At 36.1% G+C, this 19,711-nt stretch overlaps 1 long non-coding RNA gene across 1 annotated transcript in view; it reads left to right on the plus strand.

Moving 5' to 3' along the window:
- Positions 1–4,022: 4,022 nt before the first annotated feature.
- The window catches only part of LOC139827759 (uncharacterized), a 59,587-nt gene continuing 43,898 nt past the window's right edge, over positions 4,023–19,711 (plus strand). The window contains exons 1-2 of the long non-coding RNA XR_011738685.1: positions 4,023–4,376; positions 5,124–5,200. This is a non-coding gene — a long non-coding RNA (uncharacterized lncRNA). The remainder of the gene's footprint in view (positions 4,377–5,123; positions 5,201–19,711) is intronic.

The following is a 19,711-nucleotide window of genomic DNA, read 5'->3' on the forward strand; positions in this document are numbered from 1 at the left end:
TGGACTGCAAACTGGCTGAAGGAAACAAGCCAGAGAGTCGTGGTCAATGGGGCAGAGTTTAGTTGGAGGCCTGTATCTAGTGGAATGCCTCAAGGGTCAGTACTGGGGCCTATATTATTCAATATATTCATCAATGATTTAGATGAGGGAATAGAGTGTACTATCAGCAAGTTTGTTGGTGACACCAAGCTGGGAGGAGTGACTGACACTCCAGAAGGCTCTGCTGCCATACTGTGACACCTGGATAGGCTGGAGAGTTGGGCAGGGAAAAATTTAATGGAATATAACAAAGTCAAGTGTAGAGTATTGCATCTGGGTAGGAAGAACCCCAGGTTCCAGTATAAGTCGGGGAATTACCTATTAGAAAGCAGTGTAGGGGAAAGGGACCTGGGGGTCCTGGTGGACAACAGGATGACCATGAGCCAGCACTGTGCCCTTGTGGCCAGGAAGGCCAATGACATACTGGGGTGTATTAGAAGGGGGTTGGTCAGTAGGTCGAGAGAGGTTCTCCTTCCCCTCTAGTCTGCCCTGGTTAGACCACATCTGGAAGATTGTGTCCAGTTCTGGCCCCCTCAGTTCAAGAAGGACAGGGAACTGGTGGAGAGAGTCCAGCGCAGGGCAACAAAGATGATTAAGGGAGTGGAGCATCTCCCTTATGAGGAAAGGCTGAGGGAGCTGGGTCTCTTTAGTTTGGAGAAGAGGAGACTGAGGGGTGACCTTATTAATGTTTATAAATATATAAAGGGTGAACGTCATGAGAATGGATCCAGGCTCTTGTCAGTGACAACCAACGGTAGGACAAGGGGTAATGGGTTCAAACTGGAACACAAGAAGTTCCACTTCAATTTGAGAAGAAACTTCTTCTCAGTGAGGGTGACAGCACTGGAAAAAGCTGCCCAGGGGGACTGCAGAATCTCCTACTCTGGAGACATTCAAAACCCGCCTTGGACACATTCCTGTGTAACCTCATCTAGGTGTTCCTGCTCCAGCAGGGGGATTGGATTAGATGATCTTTAGATGTCCCTTCCAATCCTTAACATTCTGTGATTATGGGCTCCCTTATAGCTCTAGGCTCCTGTGTTTTATAAATAAATCCTATCCTGTCTGCGTGAGTCGTCCTGTAGCTTTTATATTTGGCACAATGTATTTCAGGGCATTTTGGCATTCTCAGTACAGCTGTGGGGCTGACATAGTTGTCAAAATTATCTTTCCCCATAGTAGTTTTTTAATAACTATTTTTATAGTTTCCATTAAATTCGTCAACATTATGTGATATACAATGGTGAATTAGTGAGGATAAGCCAGGTTGTATTGGGTTGTATGGCTAACTATCAAGTTCTTGAGCAGCTCCCTGTATCAGCCATTTTGTTATCCAGCTGCATTTACATACCCCATTTCCAAAGATGATGTTCCACAATAAAATCTGGATATAAAAATGCACTAAACATTGATGCCTCAATTAAAGGTGGTCTTATCTTAATGCAAAAGCCTTTTAAAATTATAAATTCCTCAGAGTGTTTTCACAAGATATATTGTATAGTTTTGGTCCTTTTCCCACATTTAAATAGGTTTTTCTTAGAGCTGTGAAATAATTCTGGGCAGAAAAAATTATCCAGTGCATCATGTCTAAATGTTTTCCCTATTGCTACTACCCTCTCTGCCCTGTCAGATGGAAAAAAAAAAAAAGGAAAAAAAAAGCTTACAGATTCATTAGCAGATGCACTGATCTCTTAATAAATAGGACGTTCATGAAGACAGCCTGTTTATATTCATTTATGATCTCTAGCAGCATGGGGGCTTTTTTGAGTCCTCTCCTCACATTACCTACCAGGTTTATGGGTCTAGAAAGGATGAGAATAGCTTTAAAAGGACCACATGTGGACTGCAAAGCCTTTCTAGGAGCCCATAGGGGTCTCTGTGGGACAATCCATATGGCTGAGAGTTCTGTGATGCAGCAGGCATAAAACAGCATCCCTGCCTTTCAAACAGACAGAGCTATTGAGATGAAATGACAGAGATGGAAATACTGCTGGAAAAAACAGTGGGAAATAATGTGGCTAGAGGCAGAATTAAATATAACTGTACACCTTGCTGTCTTTGCAAAGGGTTGGGTTTGTTTGATTTCCCCCTTCAGTTTCATTTCACTTTGGTTCCTTTCACAACTTATAATACTGGGGTATGTAAACACTTCCATAAAAATACTTCCTTAATTTCAAGAAGACAAATAATGTGTGATTATTCACATTTTAGAATACAACATACATTGTCAGGAACAAAGGTTCTATTCTAGGCCTTTTCTATGAAACATAGAACATCAGTGAAAACAAGATTAAGTTTTTGCACAGGAAATTTTATTGAAATTTAATTTAGATTAACTCCTTGTTGAAAAAAAAAAAAAAAACACATAATGGATTTGTCATAATCTTATTGTCCAGCTGTCCACTGTTCTACACTGCTGTTCTGTACATCGGTGAGATTTCTATCTGAGTTTGAGTACCTACTCTACAGCATTACACTAAGACCAGGGGTTTCACTGACAGCTCTTTAGTCATGACTGAAGTCTATTTTAAATTTAATTTCTCACAGATATCACAGGGGAATTTATTTGCACATAATGTAAAGGGAACCCAAGCTATATTATGGACGATGAAAGCAAAAGCAGGTTCTTCCTGAAATTCTCCACAGATAAGCTGCAGCAACTGCCTCTGGGTGTTCTTGGTTCTGTTTCACCACTTTGCCATCTGGGGAAACATAAGAGAATAAATACATCAGATTCTGCAGGTTATGGGTTAGAGGTTATTTCTTTTTAACAGATGAATTGTTTTCCTCCTTTTCCTCGTATGTATAAACAGGGGAAAAATATTGTAACTAGTGACAAATGAGGTAACTAAATACTGCAGCTTTGCTTAGATGCAGATAAAAAGATTGTAAACTTTGCTTGACAGTGTCCAGTCACAGCATGAAGGACAAATTTTTCATGGACTTTGCATTAGTGTGATGTATGGTTCTCCTTGTCCCCTCCCCCCCAGTAAATTACCTTCATCCTGGATAAATGTAAATATAAGAACAAGCAGTAACATTGCTCGATAATTTAATTCTCTTTCATTGTGTCCTTGAAACTTCTCACAAAGCATTGCAATTTTTTAGAGTGACTTAATGCATAAAGTATCAAAGTACTGAGAGATCCCAATAGCTTCACAAAATTAGACAGGCATTGATTTTAAACATTTTTTTTCTTTATTAACATCTTTCTTTGTATACAAAAGGAAATTTGATGGAATAGGACTGTCCGTGGTATTTAAAATTATAAAACCAATTGAGATGTTTATTATTAAATAGTTGGCATTATTCCATGTTCTAAATTTTAATATTACAGAGTTATTACATTCTGCCAATAAAATTAAGAATGCATACACGGATTCATTTTCAGTTAAACATGAACAAAAATGCTTTTAACTTCTAGATTCTGTGAGACTATACTGCTCAAAGGCCTTCAGTTGTAGAAATCTCAGCTGAAAATGGCTGAACATGATTGGGATTTTTTTTTTTTTTTTCCTGAATGAGTGTGTACTGTTGAATAATTCTTGCTTGCATCTTCTATATCATACCTTGTGGTCTTCATTATGGATACAATCACCTTTGATTTTTAGAGATCTGAATACAAAGTAGGTCTACCCCATGTGATATAATATTCATAATATTCATATTAATTCATCTACCCAGAATGTCTATAGGCCCAAAAAGCAGAAATCCTATATTTTTGACTATGATCACAGGAAAAAGAAGAAACACACCAAAACATGCCAGTCTATTAATCTTTCTCATCAAGGAAGAAAGTACTGGAACATTCAATGTTCAGCTGAAGGAGTTAACTCACAGGGATGAATCCCTGCTACTTTGTACCTTCTGTCTATCTTGCCCTGTACTCCCTGCATATGTGATCATGTGATGGTCTGACTTAATTAGAGTAGTTTTAACTAGTTCTTTTTAGCATGCCCTGTGTGCCACTGAACTATTCGTTCTGTCAAGGTACGGGATCTATAGTCTCAGTTCCATTGACAGGGAGATGTCAGGCCTTCTTTTCTTCAGACCAGTGCTAATCAAGTACAAAAACAGGAGTTTCACCACTATCAGATTTGGAGAGTTGTGCTTGACTTCAGATGCTAAGGAAACTGCAAAGCTAATAACAGAAAGGCTTTAAATTTTGCTAGTTTTTCAAAAGTACAGAACATGATGACCATGCGGTATGGTTCATGGATCTTTTTGAATTGAAGTCTGTGTTCCTGATAGGTGGTATGGCTGTGACTTATGATTTTTAGTAGGGCACATTAAGTTGTAATATGTATAGGAAAAGAAGAGGAAAGCTGCAAAACTCGGTGAGTACAACAATACATTTTTAAGAGCACTAATATTGAAACAATTGTTACTAGGAGTAGAGGAAAGGTATCTCTAGCCCTTTTACTTCCCTATTAAATTTGCACATGGATACCATAACATTTTCATTTGCTTTTCTTTTTGTCAATACCACTATTACTGTAATTTCCATAAACAATTAAGACAATATTTAAAGCACAGTTACCCCAAATTCTGCTTGTAGGAGCAAAGAGATGTTATATGCATTCTTAATTCACAGTTGATAATCACCTTTGGGAATATCATTGCACATTAGGCTAGATCTTATCTGCTATAAATAGACATGGTTCCACAGATGGTTCCCTTTTTATGCTCTTGTCTGTAATTTGCATTGGTTTGTATTAATCAGCAGTATATGTTGCCTTCTTATAGGTAACATGCCTGAGCTGTAACCATTGGCATGTGATATGCCGATGTGGAAAGTCCTGGTGGAAACAAAAGTCTTTAGCTAATATTTGGGGGAACAAGCAGTTCTGTTTAATGTTGTCTGAAAGCCAAGGACTCCTGATGATAAATGCAGGAGATCTATTTTCTCTTGCAACAAGTGACTGCGATTCAACCTTAGGAATAACAGTAAAAGGCTTCCAAAGTTTCATCATTTTTTTTTTCAGTTGTATTGATTTTGATGGTCCAAGAGGAATGTTTTCAAAAGGAAAAGTTTGTAACTAGAGAAAAAGGAATGAATATACACTGTATGTATCTGCTTACAGTTCTCATCTACACTTTCTCTGTGCTGATTTAGACTACGATAGAATCTGAGGACTATTTGTCACCTGCATCATCAGAGGTAATCATAACTCAGTTTTCAGTGTATTCTCTGGCGTTACAAAGATGGAATTTGAGCCAGATTTTTTTAAATTAAGATTGTGGGTAGATTTTGTATGAATTCTATCTAGCTGTTAGCAGGACTAGTAGGAGAACATTCAAAATGGCATTATTGTCTGTGATATGCCTGGGAACAAACTTTGTACTACCCTTAGGAAAAGCATGTTGGACTATTTTGTTCTCACATCATAGATGTGTGTTTTCTACTTCCATTCTTTCAATGGCGTCCTTGGTATATTTAGTATCTGTGAATTAAACCCACTTCAGTAAAAGCTTTAGCTATTATATACCGTGATACAGATTCAGTTTCATATAGGCAGTTTTAAGTAAGTGTACACTGCTTTGAGTAAAAAAAAAAAATAAAAATTAAACCCCCCCCAAATTAAAAAAAGACCAGATAGAGCAGTATCTTTGGTAGTGATAACAAAATTATAAAAACAGTAGGTATTGCTAAGGTTCTGGTGGGACACAGAAGAACTCTTTTAGTGAACCATATCAGAATATGATTTATTGTAACCACAGTTTATCATCCAGTGGGCATGAGTATCTTAGACTTACTGGAAACAGAGACCTGAATTCATCTCAGTTCCTCTGCGGTGCTTGGATAATGCTCTGTAACAATGTGTTTTGAAGAGAGAAGCAGTGTTTCAATAAGTGTGTTGCATAGCTTAAATTATTATAAACTGCAACAAAAAATTGTGACTGTCTTTCTTCATTGTTTCTGCATATTATTTAATATGAAACTTTTCAGTTCAGTGATGACAATTACAAGCCAAATTTCACTATAGAAAACATTGACATTGAACCTTTGTCTTGCAAGTTTATATCTCACCTTTTTCTTAAAACATGCGGGTTCAATGGGAACATGCTGATTTTGAAGATAAATCAGTATATATAATATAAGAACTTCTGTCAAATTTGGCTATTAAAGCTATATTTTCTATTACATTATCAATAAGATAAATAGTGACCATCTGGCAGCTTTAAGTCTAAAAAAAGAAAAAAAAATCCAAGATCTCCAAAATATATGTGCTAGACAGATCTAAAGAACTCAGCAACAGGTTTCCATATCAATAACTTAGTCTTCAGATTTTAATAGCTTTGGTGATCTAGGGAAATAGACTCTATATCCAGCAAAATACAGGTTTATAGCTCAGTGGATGGAGATTCAGGCTTCCATTATAAATAAATGGTATTGCATTAAATTGCCCTAGCCTTTTACTGCACAACACTATCTGATGCTAGTAAAATATTACTACATTACTTTGCCCTTTGTACCAACAACAGCAGCACATATTGCCAACAACAATTAGTTTGCCCCAGGGAACTCTGGGTTCTTTCTGAACTGCAGTGCATGTGAATAGAGGTGAGCTGAGCATGTGTTTCCCCCCTTTGATCCCAATGCAAGACATCCTAGCTTTTATGGCAGAAGGACTGAAATGAAAATGACTGAAACGTCCTCTTATCCAACCATTTTTGCTCCTTTGAGCTATTCATTCTTGTATGAATATGTGATAAGACAGATGCTGTGTTACAATATGCAGGTCGTACTGAGCACATATTTTACCTTTTTTTTTTTTTTTTAATAAAATATGAAAAATCAGCACTAAATACTTGAATTTTTAAAGTAGACTCAAGTATCATCAAAAGATGGTCCTTAATTTATTAAGTATTTCACAGAATCTTGTAAGATAAGCTCTTCTCTTCATTTGACAACATACATTATAACAGTTTAGTAGAAGTATCGCTTATTCAAAGTGTTTTCCTTTGAGTTTGCATTTTACAACTGTAACAGGGTCCTTCTCTCCACTCCTAAGCAGAACATTAACGGAAACTAATGTGTTGATGCTTACACATAGTGTTAGTATGTTGGAACAGGTCAGGTATGGATTGATATACTTAGTTTTCAGTCAGGTTTTGCAAGCTGTTGTGACCTCAGTGTAGTTACGGCTGTACTAACCTTGATATCTGTGCTATGTTGTCTACTAACTCAAATGTTTCTGCTCTGCACTGTAGTGTAGGCAAATCTCTTGGTGAATGGAAAAGCCACTTTCATTTCCTAGTGTTTGTTGTTCAAGGAAGACTTTTATTCTTTTTGCTGCAATTAACTTGGTTTCCTGCTTTATGAGATCCTCTCTGTGGGTGCTTTTATTGTAAAGCAAGGTTTTCATAAACATGATCAAAACTGTTTTATTCATAACTATATTTTGTTTTATGAGCTTTATTGATCATGAATCCCCTTGTTTGGAAACAAACAGAACTGCACTCACAGAATCACTACTCTTTCCTTCTTCTCTTCAGGAGCAATTATGTCTATCAGCCTCTTTATTTAGTCACTGAGAAAAGTCACTGCTTGCTGTTAGGAACTGTAAATTGAATTGCATTACAGAACATGAAATATAAAGTCTCAGATAACAAAAACTGGCTGTAATTACATTCATACACACATACACAAAAAAATGAAACCACCAAGGGAGACTTCTAATGTTTAGTGCCATGAGAACAAAACCCAAGCCCAAGGAAATCTAGTTCTGAATTAAATACTCCACATCTTCCAACTTGTGTCATTAGACACATTATGAAATTTATTAACATGGCAGTCTACTGTGGTTAGATATTGGTCAAAGCAGGGAAGGTGTCATTGTGTTGTTTGTAAGTTTTATTGGTTTATCTTTCAACTAAAATATATTTGTGTGAGTGAGAGAATATGTCCTTGGTGAAGTGTAATCAGGTCTTGAGTCCTAATTCTGTACCTGCTACCTACCTGTGTACATTGCAAGGCATTTTTTTTTTGTTATGGTTTACCTATCTATCAAGTGGGAATTATACATGTTTTGTAGATAAATTTGTTGAAAATTCTGAGGTACTTTTTGAATATGTAGAGTGCTATGTAAATATTAAGACTCATATCCACATAAGTGTTTAGGCACTTAACACTTGTCAAAAAAAACAGAATTAAGTGCCTAAATGTCTTTTTTTCAGATCTGAGCTTTTGTGCTTGCTATTTGTAACTTTTGTTTTTCATTTAATTAAGTACTTGTTGCTTGTAGATGTTGAGGAACAAGTTCAATAAAGAAAATTACATGGTGACAAGTATTTTTCCCATATTGCAGCTTATTGCAACTATACTTTGTTTTATACAATGCATTTTCCATCTTAAGGCCTCAAGTAGGTTTCTATTAACATAAGGAGAAATTATTAAGATAAAAATATAAGCCTTTAGTCCAAAGTTGAGTTGCTCTTCTGATGTACAGGTATAACTGCAGTTATTACTATAGGAAGCACTCTATGTGCAAAGGTTTCGGTTTTGTTTTGTTTTGTTTTGGGTTTTTACATTCAAAAAATAATGCAGTTAATAAATTTTTGGTCTACAGAAGTAGTTACATGTGCCAAAAGTCCTGATTTCCATCTCTGAGTCTTATGAATAGAAGGATGTGAATTCTGATTTTTTTGACAGATAAAGAAACAAACAGCATGCTGAAGACATTAATGAAGTGTTTGATACCCCTGCCACATAAAGACAGCAGTCAATCAAGTTGTGCCAGTCTGTAGTAGTTAAGAACTGGACTCATGTCTTTTTTTCTTTTTTTTTTTTTTTTTTTTTTTCCAAATCCCTTTACTCAATGTCTGTATTTTTTGGAAGAACTCTGTCTGAGTATGTCCTTTCATATTTTAGGAATATCTTGCATAAATCAAGTCAATAGTGACCTCTCAAATGGAAACTCCAAAACCAACCAGGACAATTTTGGAACATTGTCAATACAATATTGGAAGAAAATGTATGAGTATCTCTGATACAAATACAGTATATAACTTAAGGCAGATTTTAAAAGCCACAAGAGATCTTTGTAGTTACCTTCTCTAGTCCATACATAAAGCTGTATAAACAATGTGAAATAAGAAATTCCTACATCATGCCCACAGCTGAGGTAGATAATATCTTTTTGACAAAGCTAAATAAAATAAAATGTATGTTAAATTTTAAAATTCACTATGGCTCCTTGTGTATACATGTGAAGGCTTAACAGAATTTATACTTGTCAGTATTAATGGAAACTTTATTCACTTATGGGAAAAGTGATGGATGATGAATGATTTATTTAAATTTTACCTATAAGTTTAAGATAACGCTGTTACTGGAGATTAAGTTCTATAAGAGTAGCAATAACAATAAAAAGTTTGTATCTTGAAAAGATTACAGTCTGGCCTCTCCCAAGTCACAGCAAAAAAATACATATATATAAAAAGGCCTGAAATGGATGGAATAAAAGGATGGATGGACCACCCGGTGGATAAGGAATTGATTGGGTGGCTTTCCTCAGGGGTTGGTATTGGGACAGACACTGTTGAACATCTTTGTTGACAACATGGACAGTGGGACTGACTGCATCCTCCACAGCTTTGCTGATGACACCAAGCTGTGTGGTGTGCTTGACATGTTGGAGGGAAAGGATACGATCCAGAGAGACTTTGACAGGCTTCAGAGGGTGGCCCATGTGAACTTCATGTAGTTTAGTAAGGCTGACATGGGTCATGGCAATCTCAAGTGCAAATACAGGCTGGGTGGAGAATGGATCAAAAGCAGCCCTGAGGAGAAGGACTTGGGGGTGTTGGTTGATGAAAAGTTTGACATGAACCATCAATGTGCACCTGCAGCCCAGAAGGCCAACCATGTCCTGGACTGTGTCAGAAGAAGCATGGCCACCAGGTTGAAGGAGATGATTCTCTTCCTCTTCACTCTTCTGAGACCCCACCTGGAGTACCACATCCAGCTCTGGAATACCCAGAGCAAGAAAGGCACAGACCTGTTGGAGTGGGTCCAGAGGAGGGCCACAAAAATGATCAGAGGGATGGAACACCTCTTCTATGAAGGAAAACTGAGAGATTTGGGATTGTTCAACCTGGAGAAGAGAAGGCTCCAGGGAGACCTTATTGAGGCTTTTCAATACTTAAAGGAGGCTTATAGGAAAGATGAGGAGACACTTTTTACAAGGGCCTGTAGTGATAGCACAAGGAATAATGTTTTAAACTAAAAGAGAGTAGATTTAGAGTAGATATAGGGAAGAAATTCTTCCCCATGAGGGTGGTGAGGCACTGGAACAGGTTGCCCAGAGAAGTTGTGGATGCCCCACCCCTGGAAGTATTCAAGGCCAGGTTGGATGGGGCTTTGAGCAACTGCTTTTAGTGGAAGGTCTCCCTGCCCATCGCAGGGAGTTTGGAACTAGATGATTTAATGGGTCCCTTTCTACCCAAACAATTCTATGATTTTATGAAATGGAAGAACAAACAAAATTATGACAGACATAAAATTGTTTTTGAACTACTGTTTCTTCATTATTCAAATCAGTTAAATTTAAGCAAACAGTGACTCTTTGTGTTGACTATCTAGTTGCATGCTGACAGCTTACTTGAAAGCATCGTTATAAAATAAGTCTTATTAAAATCCTTGGAAAAAAGCAGATTCTGCAAAACAAACTAGCTAACTAGCTAACTAACTAAACTTATGCAGTGCTTCCAAGCTTACAGTCCTGAGTTGTTTTCTTAAACATGCATATTTGGGATTAACAATCTTTTAATATTCCCTGAAATAGGGTTGAGGATTATACACACTAAAAATTTAAGGAGTACATGTTAGATGCTTTTAGTTGTTACACTGATATTTTAAATACAAACTCTTGCACTATTCAGCTGTCATGTGACTTAGTTTGAGTCTAGTCTAATCCACAAGGAGCAGAAGAGAATAGCGCATTTTTCTGACCAACTTCCCAAAGACTGTGGGGTTTTTGTTGTTGTCAGATTTTTGTAATTTTTAAGTGGAAAAGAACCAGTTAAAAGACTTTGGTTTAAGACAGCACAAAACCACCAGGGAAATGCATGGATAACAGAGAAGCCTCTTGATCCATATAATACAGTCAATAAGACTGAGACTCCCAAGGTGGGTCTTAAGGTCCTTGTTTTTAACTTTGTGCCTGTGTTGCCTTTTGGACTAGTAGCATGTGTTTCAGAAGCTCCTGAAATCATGAGGGACTTGGCATCATGGAAGAGGATCTTTCGTAAAAGATTAGTGTAGACTCATTTAATTCCAAGCTGTAAAGCTGATAATATCTGAGAGTTCCTGATCTCACATATATTTTTAATAGGCACTGAAGAAGAACCACTTGCAAAGCACTCTTACTATTAATATTACTATTTTGTGGAGTTTTTTAAAAATCAAAACATGGATGAAACAAAAAATTATTTTAAAAGTCTGAAACATGAGATTTATACTCTATAACAAACCTTTGAAATATTTTTTTAATAAATTAAGACAAAATGAAGCAGGATTTCTTCTTAAAGGATTTTGCAGATTCTCATTCTTACAGAAACATATTTTAATTGGGAACTATCCTATTTTCTTTGTACACACTCAAACTTGATGCACTGCAGTGTTCTGCACATTTGTATGTAATGTTGGTAAACGTCTGTCACGGAGGCACCCTGAGGTTAGTTTAAGGGACAACAGGGTCCAAAACAAACTTTTATTTGATAAAAGAAAGTGCAGCAGATTGACTGGTGGAAGATGGGGTTTTAGCACTTCAAAGTGACTTGAATACAGGTTTGGATATCAGTTGAGTAAATTATTAAGGAGCAGCAATACAACAGGAGGTCCACAGTGTGCATGCATGTGGCTTCACCAAAACAATGCCAGAATCGTCCCAGAGTCCGGGAAGAGTACACACTTGCCTGAACATGGTGTGGGATTATTTTAAAGGGATGCATGTACTCGTATTGAGTACAGAAAGTGTACACTCGCGATTCTGTGAGGACTAATTTATAATACACTCACAATCCTGCGAGGAGAAATACACATGCAAATATGCACGGAATATTACACATGCTTATGTGGAAGCACAGGAGGAAGATACACTCGCGATTATGCGAGGAAATAATTTATACACGTGCTCTTATTGAGCACAGAAAGTATGTGTGCAAATGTGCACGGAAAGTATAAATATATGTGCAAATGTGCACGGAAAGTAGATATGCTCGCAATCCTGTGAGGGTTAATTTTACTCATACACATGGTGGCAAGGCAAGTGGAGTCTCTGTCCTGGGGTCGGGGGAAAAGCAGCTCCTGGCGGCAGCGGCTCAGCTTGTAACTCCAAGAGGATTGCGTGCAAGTGACGCGCCTTGACAAGAATCCCATTTTTTTATGGCCCGATCAGATCTGACTGTAGGCATTCCAGAAGCTTCTCTGCACCCCACACTGGCTGTGGGGTGCCCCTGAAGCTTCCAAACATCCCTCACACTGGCTGTGGGTGCCTAGTGGCTCCCTGGTGCCTCTGCACTCCCTTCTCCTCTCTCTTAACAACTCTGGCCAGCAGACTCTGGGGTCAAACGAAAGAAGCTGTTAGCCTCAAGCAGCAGAGAGGGAGGGAGATGGGTCTACGCCTTCCATATCGAAGGAAGAGCCGGGGAGAGAAGGGGGGTTTGCATTCTGCCACAATGTCTTTAGATGATAATATTGTTATTTAAACACAGATATGTGTTTGACCTTGAAAGTGTAATGATCACAAAAAAAGAGAAGGATCTAATTTAGATGAAAGGGCAGATTTGGAGTCAGTTACAATTATTTTCATAATCAAGTATTTATTATTTTTCTGTGTGTTTGTTTACCTATTGAACATTTGTGACAACTTAGCAACCATGTACATATATCTAAGTGCGGAAGTCTATTTAAGAATCTACCCTTTTTCAACCCTGCTGGTAAGAAACTTCCATAGAATATAAAAGAAGTGTCATTGTAGGTTCAGTCATTCAGTCAGTGAACAAAAATAAGGCAGTTAAGAAATGTGATTATGGTCTGTGAAAGAGATTTCTCTCTTTAAGAGGTGTTCTCTCTTTAAGAGGTGTTTTCAGATTTACTCTTTTGATAAAATGCACCACATGATGTCTCACAAAATGTATCTAGGATGATTAAATCATGGCCATGTGCAGAGAGGTGTTTAGTGTTTCCCACCGAAGTAATTCCAGAGGTGCTTGGCACAGGATGTTCTCACAGAGTGCCTCCAACTCAGTCACTGTGAAATCAGTAGTTTCTCTTCAATTTCTGTCTGTCTTAGTGCTAGAAAGGGTGTCTTTGTTTCTAGATCTGTATCTTTTACTCCAAGACAGCCTGTCACAGCTAGAGTGAAATGAAACTTGAAAAGAACTTAAAATGTAGACCTTGCAGTCTCATCAGGTGTTGTCTCACCTCCAGCATTCTCTCTTTTCAAAGCAATTTTCTCTGAATCAAGGACTTCCCCAGAACATAAAATGGCTACAAAGTTTATCCTGAAGAAATTCACCTGGGGAACGTTTTGCCAGGGGCACACAATTGACTTATTTTGTTTAAGCTGTAGTTTAATTATCAGTGTTTCTTTACACAAAATATATCTGTTTCCATTCGGAAATTATTGGTTAGAGCTCCTTTTGATTTGTTTCAATGGACCAACAAGAACATCTGTACAAAATATCCTTTTGTTGTGGTTTATGATCAGTGCCCCATAATGTTTGTAGAGAGAAATGTTGGTTTTATTTCTTTTTAATAATTTTTGAGAGTTTTTTTTTTTTTCCAGTAAATAGAGCCAACTTTCTATGAAGATGGCTTATTTTAACCAAAAAGGAAATGTTTGCTGTATTATCTACAAGTGCCTTAATTTGTGCAATGCAGTCTGTACATAAGCGGATTTCTCTCTTACTAATGGAATGGATAAACACTTAAAATTTTAATGAAGCCTGAGAACTGGTTTATATTTGTACTAATGTTTGGGAAGGATAATGTTCTTGTACAGAAATTAGCATTATGAAACTAAAAGTTATGTGTAATTGTTCTACATTGTCTTATGTCCTCTTAACTGTTTAAGAACATTAAATCTGCATTTGATGAGCAGATAGGACAAAGTAACTAAACTTTTCTTTAGGAAAAGAAAACAAGACATCATTAAAGATTAAAATAATAGTTTTAAATAAAAACCATTTATCAAACCAATTTAAGCAGGAGAGGTCTTTTGTTTCTAATTCACCAAGTTTTCAGTCTATATTCTCCCTTTCTTTACAGGGTAATTTACATTTTTCCAGGTGTTGACAGAACAGAATACTTAAATGCAGATTACTAATAAGAAAAGGCAGTCACAAAAGAACAGATTGTGTAGAGGCTGATGTCAGGAAATAAAGTTTCTGGAACACAGTGAATGAATAACAGTGGCTTTACAACTTAAGAATCTGATTTCTGTGAAATATCTTGATCCTCAAGAAACTAATCTTCTTACAACAGTTTAACTCATATTCTAGTTATATGGGGAGGAGCAGGATGGAGAAGTGAAGCTGCAGTACAGTATTTCATCCATTATCATTAGTTATTTTACATGGAAATAATGGAATTACCTTGCACACACTTATGTTGTAACCATCTTGAATTTCCCTGCTGAGACCATCTTGAAATGTGCCACACTGCTTTTTTTCACAGAACTTCCCAATATGCCATCATAACAGAGAGTCCTGCTTCAGACTGTGTAGCATGATGGGGTAACATGCTTTTGCTTGATACTTCAGGGTAGTTTGCACAAGGTTAAATTTACCCATGTGTTTTTATCCAGAATTTTAAGTTACTTCCTTTACCTCCCCTTCAGCCTGAGTCTACTCATAGGTAAGAAATCTCTGAATGCAGGAGTCTGCAATGCATTAATGTAAAAATAGAAATACAAGCCTGGCTGTTACAGTATTAAGCTTCTGAGTGCTTGACTTATCAGTAGTTATTTTGACAGGAAGCACAGGGAAAGTGTCCCAAATAGCAAATGTGAGTGACCAATTACAAGTAAAGTGCAGACTGAGAGCTTTGTAAATGTAAGTGAATTACACAGATAGGACTTCTAACTTTATTACTTCCCTCGCTGCCATGCCCTTAATATTATTTTAAATTATATTATTTTAAATTATATTATATTATTTTCAGTAAGATAATTTAAATATAAAGCATTACCTCTATTTTACTGGATTATCTGTATGCGCCCAGAGATTAATGTAACCCTTTTCTAATCCGTTGGTGGTTTTGCAGATATTTTCTTCTGCCAGCCTAGCTATTTATATCAGTAGACTGACAAACTTTGTCCACAATTAATTACATTGCTCAGAGGTGTTGATCGTTTTAGAAAAGTGCAAAAGGGATTTTGGTGGCTTATTGATGCTGGTTTCCCCATTAACCTCATTTTGAATGAGATGGGACAGCTCTCTTAACAAAAATTTAAGATGTGTAGGGTGGCTATGAACTAGATATGCTTGGCTTCTGATTCTTTATTTTTATTTCATAAAATATAAAATTTCATAAGGTATTTGGGTAATATGTTGGAATAATTAATAACTTCAAAGAAGCTGTGATTTGAAAATATATTATGTAGATAGAAAAATTACTACATATATTAATCTAAATATTTGATTTATTTCTGCAACTGAAGTCTACATATTAACGCAGCTTTCTGTTTTTGAAAGGGGTGCTGGTGACTTAAAATTTCTGATGAGCACATTCAGCTATCAGCAAGTTTCAGGACTATAAATTACATGTATAAATTTGCGCATCTGCTTTGAACTTTCAAAAGTTTAAGTTCAAAAATTTTCTTCCATAAAGAAAATAAAACAACACAAAGCAAAACAATTTTTCCTTGTGGCTAAAGTAATTACCTAGCTTTGAATCACTCCTAGTTTTCTGTTAGTAGAAGCTGTTTGAACTGGACATTTCTGTGTTATACCTTCTTTGTGAAAGAACAGTATTGCATCAGGTTTTTTTGCCATGACTAAAGCATGAACAAAGAGCAAACATTTCCTACCTAATGGTTTCCATACACTTTATGAGCAAATTTACCAAGGAGCTTTGTCACTGTTTTTTTTTTTTTTTTTTCAGTAGCACAGCCATGACTGCTCTTTCTACTTTCAATACTCTCAGATGTAACGAGTGACAACAGTATTACTTACATTTACAGTCAGTTTTTGAAGAAACTTGTCATGTTCCACTTTGGCTTAATCTTGTGTTGTGCAGCGTGGCATCCTGTGAAGTCACCAGAAAAGAGTCTATAGTCCTCAGATAGCTTGCGTATTCTGTAAATTATGGTTGCTACTTCCATGCAAAGTGATCAAAAAGTTGCAATATTTTCAATTAACTCTGAAGAGGACTGATTAGTTAATACCAAAGACATATCAGACATACCAAATATACACCAGCAGGCAGTTAGCAATCATGAAAGGTCTGTTGATTATGGAGTTTGAAATAATACAAACTTCAATAACTTAAAATGTATAAAGAGAAGAATTTGGTTTACACATTACAAATCTATTAAATCCCTGCTATTGGTATACTCAGTGAGTAAACTTCAGGCTATTTTGTGATACAACAAAATTGACTACAACAAACATTAATTGTTTTTTTATCAGACAAAGTTGAAACATATGAACTATAATGCACTGTATTAGTTGCACAATATACTGCTGCATTCTTCTTTGGGTAAAAATTTCTGTACATTTACAAATATATGTATCTCCAATTCCTAATTGTAGAGAAATTTTCTCTGTGATTTTATAAGCTTAAAATGGAAAATATATTGAGAAATGACATCACCTGAGAATCTTAGACACTATTACTTTTCAAAGTCTATTTTTAACATCTTCTACAAGGCAATTAGGGTTTTTTTTCCATTGCAATCAAAATGCTATCATGGTGATTCTGTGAGGTGCCACAGCATACAGATCTTACAGTTGCACTTTATTCTAAATAAAAGATCTCACCATTTGAAAACTTCTATTATCTCTAGCCTGTTGCAGCAAATCTATGCCTACTGATCCACTGGATGAACAAGGATGAATTACGAATAGGAGAACAAAGAGAGCAGTTTATGTATACACTGAATTCCCTTAGATATCCCCATCCATTCTCTTCAGCTTAGTGCACTGTCTGCAAACCTCAAAGAAATGCTGTACATTTCCAGGTCTGCTGGATGATTACAGAATTGTAACTTTACAGGTTTATTTGAACTTCTTTGCATGTTGGCCTTCAATAGTCTTAAATGAAAAAGCTACTGTAGGTTGTGAGAGAAGTTTTTCCTGTAAAGGTTGAATGCAAACACTCTTCAGATCTAAAACTTTCGGAAGGTGATAGAAGTCTAGTTCTTAAACTTAAATTGTGGATATAATTATTAGATGACCCTAAGCCACGGAGGGAAAAAAGGGAGCACAGGCCCAGAGTAATTTTCCTCCATGCTTGCTATTGTGCTGTTTTTTTACCTAAACACCTTCAATCTACCAGAGTTGATTTCATTGTTAGGATTGAGCAAACAATGAGTACAGAAAGACAAAGAAGATCAAAATACTAAATGTCTCCTGTACCCAAATGAAGAGTGGAAAAAGAGACTTGGGCAAAATCAAGTGATCACAAGGGACAATAACTGAAAAAAGGGAGGACAGTGAGTGTTGCATTATTGAAAATGACAAATACAAGAAAGCTGTGTTGTGGCATCAAATAGACCATTCCTAATGTGCCCATTTTATTGGTCAGTACACAATACAAGGTCAAGAAAGGTTTTACCGTGGCACACTATGACTGTCCTAGTCAGTCTCCCTTTGGATAATGAAACTTTGGAACATCAATGTTTTGCTTTAAGAAGCAAATTCAGAATGCTCTGAAGTTCTCTGTCAGAACTATATGTGTGTGCCCATTGTGAAAGGAAATTTGAAAATAAGTCAATCGAGGCAAGAACTTTCAGAGTCTGAAACAAATAAATTGCATCTTGATGACAGAAATATTTTTCTTTTTTCACTCAAACTCCAAATTATCTAGAATAGCAGAAAAACATATAGAATTCTGAGAATTCTGCACATTTTTGGCAGTGTGGACAAGTGGCAAATTCTGCATATTGTTAGCTTTGTCTTGTCCAAAGAAATCATCCCCTCACCAATTTATCTTTGATAAGCTGCCTCCTTTAGCAATAATTCTTTTCACTATATTTCCAACTTCAGACCTAAGCTTACCACAGACCACTTCTATTCAGTTATTTTACTATCTACCCATAACATGCTTCTTGTGCTAAAACCAGAGTACTGAATAATCTGCTGATTTAAATATTCAAGCCTGTACACCAGAATGATCCAGAAACTGAGAATTCACCTTATTTTTTCAGTGTTTCTATGTCAGCAGCTATGACTAGAGTTGCTGATTGCAGATTCCAGCTTTGCTACCTTCATTCCATATTTACTTATTTCTGTTTATCACAAGTGTTCAACATCACATTAAAAATCCAGTCTCTGTTCAGATCCATTTTACCTTTAGTAATAAACATTATTCTACATTGTTGTGTTTCAGAGGAGATCTCAAGAGCTAAATCCTTTTTCCATCTTAGAAAACTACTACAGTACACAGGTTCAATTAATATATCAGCTTGAGGCAGGACAACTTGCTCACTGAAGACTAATGTCCCACAAACCATTCATTTGACATAGTTCTTATTTAAAAAAAATAATTTTAGTACATTGATTTGCAATATGTGTTTCCTAGTGCTTATTTTGATGCAATTAGTCAAAAATGAAATCCAGACCAATTACAGACTCATCCACTGTCTTTGATTTTTACTTCAATGTTAGAGGCTGAATTTTCAAACCGAATTCTTTCTTCCTCTACCCCACTGCCACGTTCCATGGTAGCCTGTTCTTTCTTTTTCTTTTCCTTCCAAATATATCCAAACAAGCAGTTCATATTTACTAATATTTTTAGTTTGTCTTGACAAATAAACATTAGTTTGCATAATACTCAGTATGCATGGATGTTATTATATACGTTGTTGCTGTAGGTACACTGTCAAGCACAATGCTAGCATATTGTGTGTAGGTTCTTTGCATATTGTGCTTGTTATATGTTTGCTGGAGACTACAACTGATACAGACTGAGGTCACTAGACAAATTAACATGATTTCAATTGACTTAGATCAACTCCATACAATGTTAACCTGAAAACATATGTTTTATTTTAGAGGTATTACCCATTATTCTAAGCTTTGTCATTCTTTGTAAAATATGAACAGATATTTTTTTCTTCTTTATTTTTTGATACCTTCCTATCAATGAATTAATTTTTGAACTTTCTTTTTTCTTTTCTTTCCTTTTTTTACCTTTTGTTGTTTTTCTTTTCTTTTCTTTTCTTTTCTTTTCTTTTCTTTTCTTTTCTTTTCTTTTCTTTTCTTTTCTTTTCTTTTCTTTTCTTTTCTTTTCTTTTCTTTTCTTTTCTTTTCTTTTCTTTTCTTTTCTTTTCTTTTCTTTTTTCCTTTTCTTTCCTTTTCTCTTTCCTTTTCTCTTTCCTTTTCTTTCCTTTTCTTTCCTTTTCTTTCCTTTTCTTTCCTTTTCTTTCCTTTTTTCTTTCCTTTTTTCTTTCCTTTTTTCTTTTTGTTTTGGCTTTTTAATATGTTTCAAGGCACAGTA

This window comes from Patagioenas fasciata, chromosome 3 (assembly GCF_037038585.1).
Source record: "Patagioenas fasciata isolate bPatFas1 chromosome 3, bPatFas1.hap1, whole genome shotgun sequence".
In the NCBI taxonomy this organism is placed as follows: Eukaryota; Metazoa; Chordata; class Aves; order Columbiformes; family Columbidae; genus Patagioenas; species Patagioenas fasciata.